The sequence below is a fragment of the Pogona vitticeps genome, chromosome 2, assembly GCF_051106095.1.
Source record: "Pogona vitticeps strain Pit_001003342236 chromosome 2, PviZW2.1, whole genome shotgun sequence".
Classification (NCBI taxonomy): Eukaryota; Metazoa; Chordata; class Lepidosauria; order Squamata; family Agamidae; genus Pogona; species Pogona vitticeps.
This window is the reverse complement of record NC_135784.1, coordinates 213,217,726-213,230,698: the sequence shown is the minus strand read 5'-3', so window position 1 is coordinate 213,230,698 and position 12,973 is coordinate 213,217,726. Positions and strand designations below refer to the sequence as shown.

Sequence of the window (12,973 nt, the reverse complement as noted above, 5' to 3'; positions counted from 1 at the left end):
CACTCGCTAGCAATGGCCTCTTAGAGTACAGCAAGACCACCACTAGTATAAAACATGTTTTGTATTATATGGTCTACCATACAATCTGTGTCATTTCACTGAGTTATTCAGTGATCTGTCAATCTTCCCAGATACCTTGTAATGTTCCTCAGAAGGTAATGTGCTTCAGTCTCCTACACATGCACTGATGGGGCTTGAGAATCTCCTCCATGATGGTGTATGCATTATTCAGGACACTGGAAAATCAAAATTTCCACTCATGCAGAGATCTGTGACTCCTATGCTTAGGAGAAAAGTGAAACCAAAAAGAGAGGGGGAAGGACTGTACTACTTCCCTCTGCCCTGTAGTAAGCATACAGGACTTCTTCTCTGCCCATGTAAGTGTACAATGACTGAAGAGTTATGTGTAAGACGAACTAAATTAAGCATTAGGAAGAACTCCAGATCACAAAACAGTAGAATGGACAACCTTAGTAGCTGATAGACTCTCTGTCTTTGGTGGTTTTCACACAAAGTTTAGATGGCCTTCTGTCAGGGACATTTTAGCTGTGGACTTCCTGCATTTGCAGGAAGTTGGCAGAAAAAGTTAGACTAGATTTTTTTGGGGGGGGATTTATGTGATCCAGTTTGTTCTCATCACTGTAAAGAGAGGAAAGGGAAGCAGCAACAGCCATAGCTTGCTATGTTCATTCTCATTGCTGGTAATGTGTATCTGCACCCTAATAGAGCAAGAGACAATGGTAAGAGCAGCAACAACATGATCGGGATGCTTAGGTGATGTGCAGTGGTGGTGGTGGTGGTTGTGGTGCTGAATCACTGGCTCAGCAGGAGACTGATGACATGAACCTTTGTTACTAGCCCTGAGTGGAAAGCTCCCCTCAGAATATTGATCCCACTCTTCTGTGTTCAAATAAGGGTCTTCCATATGGAGCATGTGTGCTGGCTTGTTCCAGCTACTTTTGTCCTCCTTAGAGCAAAACATCATGGGATTTGCAGAAATCATGTTCTTGGAGTCTGTTGTCAGATGAAAATGCAAAAGAAAATGTCCCAGTCCTTGTGAGATGCAAGCCATCTCTTCCTAGCTGTCCATTTTCCAGGAAGCCTAGCCCGTGGTCCCAAAAACCAAATCCCTTACATCGACACTACCTTTGTAGCCAGTCATTCACCTGGAGTATGTTCCTTTCCTTTTCTAGTCCTCTTCCAAGTACTGGTGGGATGGATGAGAAAACTATCTGGGCTCCAAAGTCCTTAAGCTTCTTTCCCATAGCTTCAAAGTCCAGTGTTTAAACCAGGTAGTGCATTTACATGCACTGAATAGAAAGAAATTTGTTTATTTCTGGTGATTTAAACTGTTTTTGATGCCTACACTGCTGAAATCAACTCATTTCGTTTTTGTTTTAGGAGGACACTGTTTGTAAAAGCTTTGATTTTTTTTCCAGAAAAAAAGTAAGTGATACATTGATAAATCAAGTGTCTAGGAAATGTCATCTAGTGTCATAATAGTCACTAGAAACCACATGGGAAACATTGGAGATGTGATCTCAGCTGATTAATGATGAAAAAAATGAGAATGAGGGGGAAGGCTTCCAGTTCCCTTACAGAGCAATGTCATTGGCACGTGGACTGTCCTCCATGTCCAGCCATACCTATTCTGTGCTGGCTCTGCATCCATTGGTCTTCTGCTGCTCCACCAGCTCCTTTATGGGCCAAATGAGAGAATGGGATAGGGGATTGTAATGTCAAATGTAGATAAAGTGGTGCAGTGATAAACATTTTAAGAAAGAATTTTGCAAAATTTAGAAGTCAAACAACGGTGCCTCTGCCACCTAAAATCCATATAGGAATAAACAGCAGAGTTCACATCCACAAAACCACATTGAATTGGATTGATTTTAAAAGCAAGGAAATTTAAAAAGCCCCTGCCAGAAGTTGGGGGGAAAAAAACTGTCTTTGCAGCCCATATAAATCAGCTTCATCCTTGCATCACGTGAATGATAAAATCCAAATCAATTTAGGTAAAGGTAAAGGTTCCCCTTGACAATTTTTGTCCAGTCGTGTTCGACTCTAGGGGGCGGTGCTCATCCCCGTTTCCAAGCCATAGAGCCAGCGGGTTTTTTTGTCCAAAGACAATCTTTCCGTGGTCACATGGCCAGTGCGACTTAGACATGGAACACTGCTACCTTCCCACCGAGGTGGTCCCTATTGACCTACTTGCATTTTACATGCTTTCGAACTGCTAGGTTGGCGGGAGCTGGGACAAGTGACGGGCACTCACTCCGTTGCGTGGATTCGATCTTACGACTGCTTGGTCTTCTGACCCTGCAGCACAGGCTTCTGCGGTTTAGCCCGCAGGGCCACCACGTCCCCTAAATCAATTTAAATTACTCTTAAATGCAGTTCTTTTTGCCAATGTGACCACAGCCAATGCCAACTATATGTCAGTCACCTCCTTGGGGAAGTTTCATTGCTTTCTTTTTCCCCACCACATCTATTTAATCACAAGGTAATGTGTAGTGTCACAATGCTTTCTGTTCAACAGGGGAAATGGCCCAAGAACCGGCCCCGAGAAGTTCACTACATTTCAGCTGTATCAGAGGCCTGGTGCCAAGGCTATCTACGATAAGCTCTTTTCATCCAGGGAGGAGTCAGATTTAAGCAAGGGGGTGAGTAAAAATAAATATGATAAAGGTGCAAAGCAGTACATTGGGGGTATAAAGTTGTATTTATTGTAAGGCTTGTAATATTACAGTCTCATTTAGAAAGGATATATTTATTCAACTTTCCTGACTGGTACATTAGTCTGTTTACTAGCTGTCATGTTTCTGGGGAAAATGTAGAACCATAAAAGAGGGAAGAACTACAAGCCAAGCCTCCAAATTTTGCAACATCTCACAAAAACAAACATAAACACAAACCTTAATAATCTTTCAGAATGCCCTTTTATTGGAGAGGCTGTGTACATGTCTTTTAAAGAAACATTTTGCAAAGCAATCTTACAAGTGGCTGTGTCTGCGGAGAGGTCAAGACAGGTCAGTATTGACAACCCCATCAAGCTGCAGCCGCAAGTAAAACCGAGCAAATAAGTTGCCTTATTGTCATGCAGAGTTTAATTAAAAGATTATAGACTTAGCGAAAGGCATCCAAAGGTGCAGGCATTAAAAGGGCAGCCCGGTGTGAAATTGCCTTTCTGAGCACTGAAGACTCACAAAGCATGGAACCTGTGGAGGTCTGAATGTCAGCAGACAGCTGTGGTGGGATCTTTCCAGCAGTGGAACCAAAGAAGAGTTCTTTGCCAGAAGTTTATTTGTAAGGTAATATTACAGTCTCATTTAGAAAGGATATATTTATTCAATTCTTCAAAAAAAAATATCCCTGGTTTATGAATGTGGCATATTGCTTCGGTACCCATGATTCAAAAAGTCAGGAACTGGTTCGATATTTCTGCACAATATTGTGCCCATGAAAAAAAGGATGCCAAGCTTTACACAGCAAAGGGCAGCCTGAATGTTGACAACACCAACGGCAACAGTCAAGATGGTCTACAAGAAACCCTGTTCTGCTCACTACCATTCACACTCATTGAAAACCAGTCCTGACAATTGCTTTGTGTTTGGGTGAGAATTGGTGAACTGATGAAATAAGGCAGCAGCTTCTGGGACTTTCCCTTCATGTGGTGTCACTTTGTGAATGATAGTGGTGCTGGGGGACTCGTGTTCAACACCTTGACCATTAGCCTATGGAGTGTCCAAGGTTCTATGATTCCCCATACTATTCCATATATACATAAAAAACCTGAAAGAGGCTCTCCAAAATTTTGTGGTCTGGTACCACCAGCGTGCTGATGACACCCAACTTTATCTGCTTTTTAAGATCTTCCAGGTGACCCTTCTCTCAGTCTCTCAGGTTCCACTATGTGATTTATTTGAAATAGGAAGTAAACAAAGTGGTTGCTAGCTGCCCATGTGAAACCCTAACAGAGCTCTGGGCAAGTGTGTGTGTGTGTGTGTGTGTGTGTGTGTGTGTGTGTGTGTGTGTGTGTGTGTGTGCGCGCGCGTGTGCGTGTGTGTGCGCGTGTGCGTGTGTGTGTGTGTGTGTGCGTGTGTGTGTGTGTGTGCGTGTGTGTGTGTGTGTGCAGCTTAGAGGGAACATTGACCACTAGCATTCCCAAAGTTACACCACACAAGGGAAAATCCCAGAAGCTGACTCCTTTTTTCATCAGTTCACCACTTCTCACCCAAACACAAAGCAATCATCAGGGCTGTTTTTCAACAAGTTTGAATGGTAGTGAGCAGAACAGGGTATCTTGTAGACCATCTTGACTGTAGACCTTAGTGTTGTCAACATTCAGGCAGCTCTTTGATATCTAAAGCTTGGCATCCTTTTGCCTGATGGCAATATGGGCACAATATTGTGCAGCAATATTGGACCATTTTCTGACTTTTTGAATCATGGGTACAGAAGCACATATACGACATTCATAAACTGGAGGTCTTTTGAAGAACTGAATTTCCTGGCTTTTTAAAATGGGAGTTTAAATATACATATGCTAGGCACAAATTCAATCAGAAATTTCCCTCATATAGAATCATCCAGTGGTAGAGGATTCCCGAAGATGAGCATATAATCTGTACTATGGTTATTGAGAGAAGACAAAAGTGAGAATTGCTTGTATGTGGCTATATTCCCTCTGTGCCAAAATATTTTGAAGGGCTGTTTTGGACCTAAGAAAATAGTGAAGCAAAGATGTGAGTAGGTATAACACATACAGTGGAGAAACTCACACACCCTTAACCTCTCGGTTAAAGTAATATTGCCACACCCACTCCATCACATGCATACTGGAAAGCTATGTTCTAATTTGAGATCCCTGTATTTGAATTAGGCAAGGTGAGGAAGAAAAGTTGCGTTGGACCAAAAACTCTACAGACATGTTGTGTGCATGTTTTCCAAAATATGTCCTTTTGCTTTTTGAAATTTAAAAAAGGGAAGAGGTTGGGGTTATCAAAGAATGCCACTGGAAACCAAGGTCAAAATCATGCATACTAGATGAAAGGAAAATAGTGAAGAAAGACAGGGGCAAAAAATCAAGTCATTTGAAATATTGTGAGCCGCCCTGAGTAGACATAGTCTAGAAGGGCGGGATAAAAATCTAATAAATAAATAAATAAATAAATAATAAAAATTGTGTTGGTACAGATACAAAAGATAGCCACAAGCAGGCAAAGACATTCCTCTTCAGACATGCTTTCTCTTTGTGATTAACTGTCTGGGAGGATTTTTTAAATGGAGTGTTGTGCCTTGTTGCTTTGAATGTGTTTTTTGTGTTGATTTTATTTAGCATTTGTGGGGCAGTATTTATTTGATTCTTTTAAATCATTGGAAACTTACTATTTTTAGTTTTTAAATATTGTCTTTTAATAATGTAAGCCAGCTTGGGTCCTTTTAAGGAAGAAAGGTGAAGTAAAAATATGTTAAATTAATTAATTAAAGAGTGGTTTTACCAATTCCACCCCTCAGTGAGTTTCCATAACTGAGCGGGCAATCAAACCCAGGTCTCCTGTATCTTAGTCCATTATTCTGTCCACTACAATACATTGGGTTCCTAACAATTCCGTACCATTAGGGTTGATGAGCTCTGCAAGCCAAAACATCCAGAGGATTCTATGTTCAGCCTTTCTGGTTTAAATAGCAGTCACTTCACAACCTGTCAAGATTCACTGGAATCATATTCCTGAATGCAATATACTTCAGTACGGTTAAGGGGAAAGAAAACATGGACAAACATGGGCCATGTTTTTTTTAAATAGCTCGCATGGAATTCTAGGAAAGAAAATCAATAGGCTACAATCAATGCAGGACACCATGAAATCCAGCCACAGTGCTGTTTCTGTGTACAGATCCTTTGGTTATTTAAGGAAACAGCAACTGTTCATTCCAAGTAAATGAAACAGTTAAACACTAGCATTGCAAAAAGGGCAACATTCAGCTTTCAACGATGAGTTGCTTGGCCCCCATATTCAGAAAATCTCTACCGGATTAGTGCCACAGTTCATTCCAACTGTTGTTCCTACTTCCTACTTCCTACTTCCAATAATGTTTATGTTCACAGAGGATTTGTTCATAATGGGGGGAAAAACTTAACCTTTGTCGCTCTGTGATTGCTTTATCCTTATAAAGCATGAAGGATTTTTGTTTTGGCTAGCCACGTGGCTTTTGATGTTCTCATCCATATAAATGTTGCATTTTTCTTCTTTTTATATAATCCTATTAAGCCCTTGGCTACAGTAATCTCATGTGGTAGTGAATTAGTTCCACAGGTTAATTATACATTATGCAAAAGACAGTATTTCATCCTTTTTAGTCGCAATGTGCTTACTGTTGTCAATTTTGAAACATGAACCTGTTGTAAACTTTCCATTTGGGGAAAATTGGGATAGAGAGACACACCTGTTTTGCCTGTGTTTACCTGACAAACCTTTCCCCTTGCCCCTCTCTCACACATGTTTATTTTCTCTTACAAATACAAATACTGCACATGTTCTTGGTAGCACAATTTTTCTCTACTTTCCTGGTACAGATAAACAAATGTGTTTCTTTTTCCTTCCACACTCATATTTGGTAAACTTGGCAAAAATCAATCAATCAATCAATCAATCAATCAATCAATCAATCAATCAATCAATCAATCAATCAATCAATCAATCAATCTATCTATCTATCTATCTATCTATCTATCTATCTATCTATCTATCTATCTATCTAAATTGTTGTGAGTTGCCTGAAGTCTTTCTTAGAAAAAGGAAATCTAGGAATTTTAATAAAACAGAATCCTCAATCTGTTCTATGTATATTAAATCTCAGTTCAGGTTAAACCCTGAAGGAATACATGATTGAAAGTCTTTCTCTGATTTTTGGGTCTGTGAGAGTCTCTCTCCTCCACACATGATTGCTAAGAAGAGTTCGCAAGGCAGGAAAGTGGTTGAAGTATTGTTGGCAAACAAACAAACAAACAAACAAACAAACAAACAAACAAACAAACCAACAAACCAATCAATCAATCAATCAATCAATCAATCAATCTTATTCAGCTCAGACAGAAATACAGTTACCTTTTAAATTGACTTAGGATGGGGGGTGAGAAACTTTGGGTGGGTGTAATCAATAATAATCATGTGCTGTAGAGTCAGTTCTAACATACTGTATTGCAACCCTTTTCATGGTTTTCCAGGTAGATGATATTCAGAAGTGGTTTATCATTCCCTTCTTCTGGGGCTGTGCAGCTTTCCCAAAGCCACACAGAGTGGCTGTACTCACAGGAGGTAGAGTGGGGAATCAAACTCCAACCTCTGACTCTGCAACTAGATACCTGAGCTATCAATAGTAGGAACCAAATTTTCACCTCTAGCACTTGTTGCAGACCTCATGGGGCCTGGAAATGTCCCTCCTCTCTCTTAAAACAAACAAACAAACAAAAAAAACAAACTATTAAAAATCTCATGAAAAAAACCTGAAAGTGTTCAGACACTCTCTTCTGGTTTTGATTTTTGGAACCTGGAAAACACTAATCTCAGAGACATTAATTTATATATATATATATACTGTATATATATATATACTAATCTGAGATTAGTGTTTTCCAGGTTCCAAAAATCAAAACCAGTTCTGGTTTTGATTTTTTTTATATCAGTTCTGTGGAAACATTGGTAGAGGTTTCTCCATGGACCTGGAGACTGACGAAAGAGTCTTGAGGGACTGCATGTTGTGCACAAGCTAATTTTGCACCTCTCAAATTTAGAGGCAGTTTTATCCCCCATCAGAAGCCTGTGAGTTAGGAGACTTTGTTTTAAGTTTTTGCTTAGCTTCAAAACTCAGTGGATGACTGTGATCTATTGATTCTCATGCAGCTGGTCGACCTCACAGGATGATTGTGAGATTAAATGAGGTGGTCTTGGGCTCACAGGAGGAAAGGCAGGCTTCAAGTGCAGCCAATAAATTATTAAATAAATGCCACTGAGTCAATTCACTATGTTTCCTTATATAAATGGGGATGGACTTGCCATTATCTGCTTTACTGTTGGGGGAGGGGGGAAGAAAAGAATTGGCTTCAGGACAGCCATGGCTTTTCAGTTTCAAAAATGCTCTTCAGAGATCTCTGGCCTAATTTCCACAAGTATGAAGTCAATAGGAGCTCCTAGGTGTTCAACACTTTTGAAAGTTACTTCTGGGAATGAGGTTTGTCTCCACTGCTGTTGACTCTAAGAATTCTATTGATTTCTCTAGCACTGCATTGGCTTTATTGGACCTCCAAATGTGTTTTGAAAACTGCCATGTCTATATATGTGTATATACAAAGAAAAAGAATGCTAAGGGATGGATGGGTTGGGTCTTTTGACAAGGTAGAAAGGCTTTTTTTAAAGGGAGCTGCTGGACAGCAGAAATACAGGTGAAATTCAAGACAATTAAATGCCTGGATAAACAGCAACATTACCTTCCATGCACCCAGGCCTTGTTGAGGCAGAGGGGCTTGCATACTTCAGTGAGGTTGAGAGCTATGGTGGCGGTAGTGTAGCTACCATAAGGGTCTCCCAAGCCAAAGAAGTCTCAGCTGAGAAGCCAGATCAGCTGTGTCCTCCAACTACCCATTATGATGAGAGGAAATAAACACAAATCCATATCAGCTCGGTTGTCACCCAGGTCAACAAGGAACATGCCAGATGCTATTGCCCCTGGACATCTAGTGACAAATGGGCTGAAGGGCTCAGCAGACCCTGTTGAAGAACCAGGACAGGCTGTTGCAAAGCTACCAGAACAATGTAGGTGCAAAACTTGGACACATGTTGAAAATCGAGAAATCATGAAATGCTGTTAACAAGGAAAACCCAACCCAAGTTTCCAAAAAAGAAAGATGGAAATTTGGAAAAGAAAACACCCAAATAGTGACATAACCCAAATAGTGACATAACAACAATTACAGTGGTGCCCCGCTTGACGACGACCCCATTAGACAATGAAATCGCTTTACGATGACTTTTTTTGCGATCGCAAAATGACATTTCTATGTGTTTTTTTTCACTTTACGTTGTTTCATAAACCATTTTTTCGAGGAATGATGATTAAAAGTAGCTGATTGGCGGTTCACAAAATGGCTCCCCGCTGTTTTCCAGACCTATTTTCGCAACACAGGGATCATAAAATGGCCATCCTATGGAGGATCTTCGCTGGATGATCAGGTATTTCCCCCATTGGAACACATTAACTGGATTTCAATGCATGCCAATTTTTTTTTGCTTGATGACGATTTCGCTTAACAGCGACTTTCCTGGAACAGATTATCATCATCAAGTGTGGCACCACTGTAATGGACCAGATAAGGTTTAACTGGGGAAGTAAGCATCAAAGAGGAATATTTCAAGGGGATTCTTTGTCACCACTGTTGTTTAACATCTCACTAATCCCTATGTCAGTAATTTTAACTGGATTGGGCTACTATATTTCAGAACAAGCAGAAAAAATAATCATCTGTTATAAATGGATGACTTAAGCTATATGCAAAAGATCCCACAGAGACAGAACCACTGCTAAACACAGTGAGGATATTTAGTGAAGATATTCAAATGAAATTTGGAATTGACAAATGTGCAGTTCTGTCTACACACTGTCCAAAACCTAGATGGAATAGAGTTTTAAAAAATGGCTATAATATAAAAATCACTATCAAGTGGTGAAAATTATAAATGCCTTGGAATACTAGCATCCTGCACACAAAAGTTAAAGAATTTACAGAAAGGGGATACATCAAAGGACTGCGGAAAATTTAAAAATCAAAATTAAATGCTGGAAATACAATTAAAGCCATAAATACATGGGCAGTTCCAGTAATTAGATACCCAGCTGGAATAATAGACTGGACCCAGAATGAATTAGAAGAACTGGATCAAAAAAACACAGAAACTAATGAATATGCATCATGTACTATATATCAAGTGATGTGGACAGATTATATTTACCATGAAAAATTAGAGGTTGTGGATTACTGCAAATACAGCACATAGCAGAGGAGGAAACAAGAAGCCTAAATTATTATATCAGAACAAGTAGAGAAAAATTACTTAAGGCAGTAAAAATGGAGAATATTTTGAAAACAACAGAATCAACAGCTCAGTATAAGAAACAACAATTTGAAAATAAATTAAACAGCTGGAAAAATAAGGCAGTACTTGGAAAATATCTGAGAAATATTGATGGAATGGGACCATTAAGAATGAAACCAAAGGCTTGATTTCTACTGTACAAGAACAAGAACTCCAAAGCAATTTGATGAAAGCTAAGTGTCAAGGAATTAGTGCTAACAGTAAATGTCAACTCTGTCAAGAAAAAGATGAAACTGTGTCACACCTCATCTGTGAATCTACAAATATTGCACAAATAGATTACAAAATTAGCTATGATCAAGTGACAAAATTAGTACACCGTTCATTATGCAAAAAATATAACTTGCCAATCTGCAAAAACCCATGGGAACATCAGATACAGAAGGGGTCAGAAAATGACAAAGTAAAGATATTGTGGGATTTCTGGATCTAAAGAGATAGACACCTTGAACATAGCACACCAGACATAGTAGCAATAGAATAAAGAACTGTCTGGATATGCCAGAGCTGAAAATAAAGAATCAGAAAAACTAACAAAGTGCAGAGATCTGGCAATTTAAACATCTTGTTTGTAGATGAAACACACTCAAGTGGTCCCCATAGTCATTGGGGCTTTGGGAACAATATCAAGAAATTTCACACAGTATTAGAAGCAGTTGCAGATCTCAGAAACAACAGCATTAGAGCTACAAAAATGGCAATATTAGCAACAGCATACATATTGCACTGATATTTAACAGATGCTTAGGTTTTAGGTTAAAACTTGTATCTGTTATATAATACCAGTCAATGTTTTAATGATTTTGACCAACGTGCCTGGTATTTTTAAATCATCATCATCATCTTAGAACTGTAGAGCTGGGAGGGATTCTATGGGTCAAGTCCTGCCCCTGTCAAGGAGAATCAAACTCCCCATCTCTGGCTCCAAAACCAGATGCCTAGATAGCTGAGTAATTCATAATTCACATGTTTAAGGAAGGACACAAAGCCTTCCTGCTCTTAATATATTCCAGATATTTTACTGTTATTAATTATAGTGGGGTCTCGACTTACGAACTTAATCCGTATTGGAAGGCAGTTCTCAGGTCGAAAAGTTCTTAAGTCGAATCTGCATTTCCCATAGGAATGCATTGAAAACCATTTAATCCGTATCTGCTCTTTTCGTCCATAGAAACTAATGGGAAGCTGCTATTCCGCCTTCTGCCACTAGAGGGGGATATTTTTCTTTTTTCCTTTTAACCTAAGATGACTTAGCTTTTAAGACATAAGACATAAGACATAAGAAATTTATTTGTCATTGCGCTCACAAGTGGGTGCAACGAAATGAGGTGCTCTTCCCCAAGGTAAAACTGGACAACACTACAAAAAAAAGTTAAAATATACACAACACTCACCATACAAATATAGATACCCCCGAGTCCATATATTCCTATGAGAGCGGTTCGTAAGTCGAAACGTTCGTATGTCGAGCCGTTCGTAAGTCGAGACCCCACTGTATTTCTTAGGTGATTCTACAGCTCTAAGTACCTTAAAAATAAAATGTACTAGTTGTCAGGGTTTGGTAGAAGAGGCACTAGGACCCAGTCCAGAGCAAGACCACAGGAACAAGGTAGAAACAACCCCACAGTCCAATCAGAGATCAATCAGCTGGGGTTTTGAGTCCAAACATCAGTCGGGTGGAAGGATGATACAAATTGTGGTCAGACAGTCCAGGGGTCAAAGCCATATCAAGGCAGCAAGGTCTAGGGATGCAGGAGAGGCAAGGCAGAAACAACCAGGCAGGGCATGAATCACCAAGCAGTTCTCCCCAGAGAGCTGGGGCTGATCCTGCCTGCACTAAGGTTGCTGGGTTCCGGCAAGGCACCAGTCCTGACACTAGTTAAGCAGAACATATATATTTTCTATACTAGAAGTTTTTATTAATTTTCCATAGGAATAAGGGTTGAGGTACAGATAGGGGGACTGGGAAAAAAAGGGGGTGAGTATGGGAAAGGGTAAAATTCCAGAGAGTGAAGGAGTATTCTTACATCTGCTTATACAGTTATGTTAAAAAGGGAAATCATACCAAGAGAAAACAATATAGCAATTTTCCAGAATATCTATAGTTACTAATATTTCACTTTCTTGGACCTTCTCTTTCTTTCTTTTTTTTCCCTTAAAGCTTACTAATTTTGTAAGTTTAATATTATTCTGCCAAGTTTGTGTCCATTGCTCTGAATCAATATTATAACCAATATTTTGTGCCCATTTTATCAGGTAATCTTTTATAACGTCATCTTCCATTTTATCAACCATTTATATATAATTAAATCTGCCCCTCCAAACTTCATCAACTCCACATATTATCTCCTCCTCTGTCCCACCTGCCACAGCATATGTCCAATCATCTCCATTCCCCTCCCTTCCATAGTAAAGTCTTCATCCTATGTGGTCCTATCAATTCCTCTTGCCGTATCCACAGTTGGATTCACTTCCCCTGATGTCTCCATAAGTAGGCTTAACAAATTAGCTATCAGTTGCACTGTATCTTCAACTTTTTCTTCTAAAAACTTCTGGGTTCTAGAAGCAAAATTGTTTCCCTCTATTTGTAAGTTGATTCCATCTTGTTTTTTTCTTGTTGTAATTCTTCCATTCTGTCTTGGTGCCCTCTGTTTTTTTCTCCCTCTTCGTTGCAGATTTCATTTGCGTCCCTAAATCTTTAAATTGTTCAGACAGCTGCTCCATCCCTCCTTGTATCTGTTGTAGTCTAATAAATAACATGTATTGAATATTCTTTTGCCAGTCCTTGAGGGTCTCTTATCCCAGTATTCAGTCAGGATTTT

At 39.5% G+C, this 12,973-nt stretch overlaps 1 long non-coding RNA gene across 1 annotated transcript in view; it reads left to right on the top strand.

The window, feature by feature from the left end:
• Positions 1 to 2,545: 2,545 nt before the first annotated feature.
• Positions 2,546 to 12,973, top strand: part of LOC144586544 (uncharacterized) — a 67,164-nt gene continuing 56,736 nt past the window's right edge. Inside the window, exon 1 of the long non-coding RNA XR_013541420.1 lies at positions 2,546 to 2,663. This is a non-coding gene — a long non-coding RNA (uncharacterized LOC144586544). The remainder of the gene's footprint in view (positions 2,664 to 12,973) is intronic.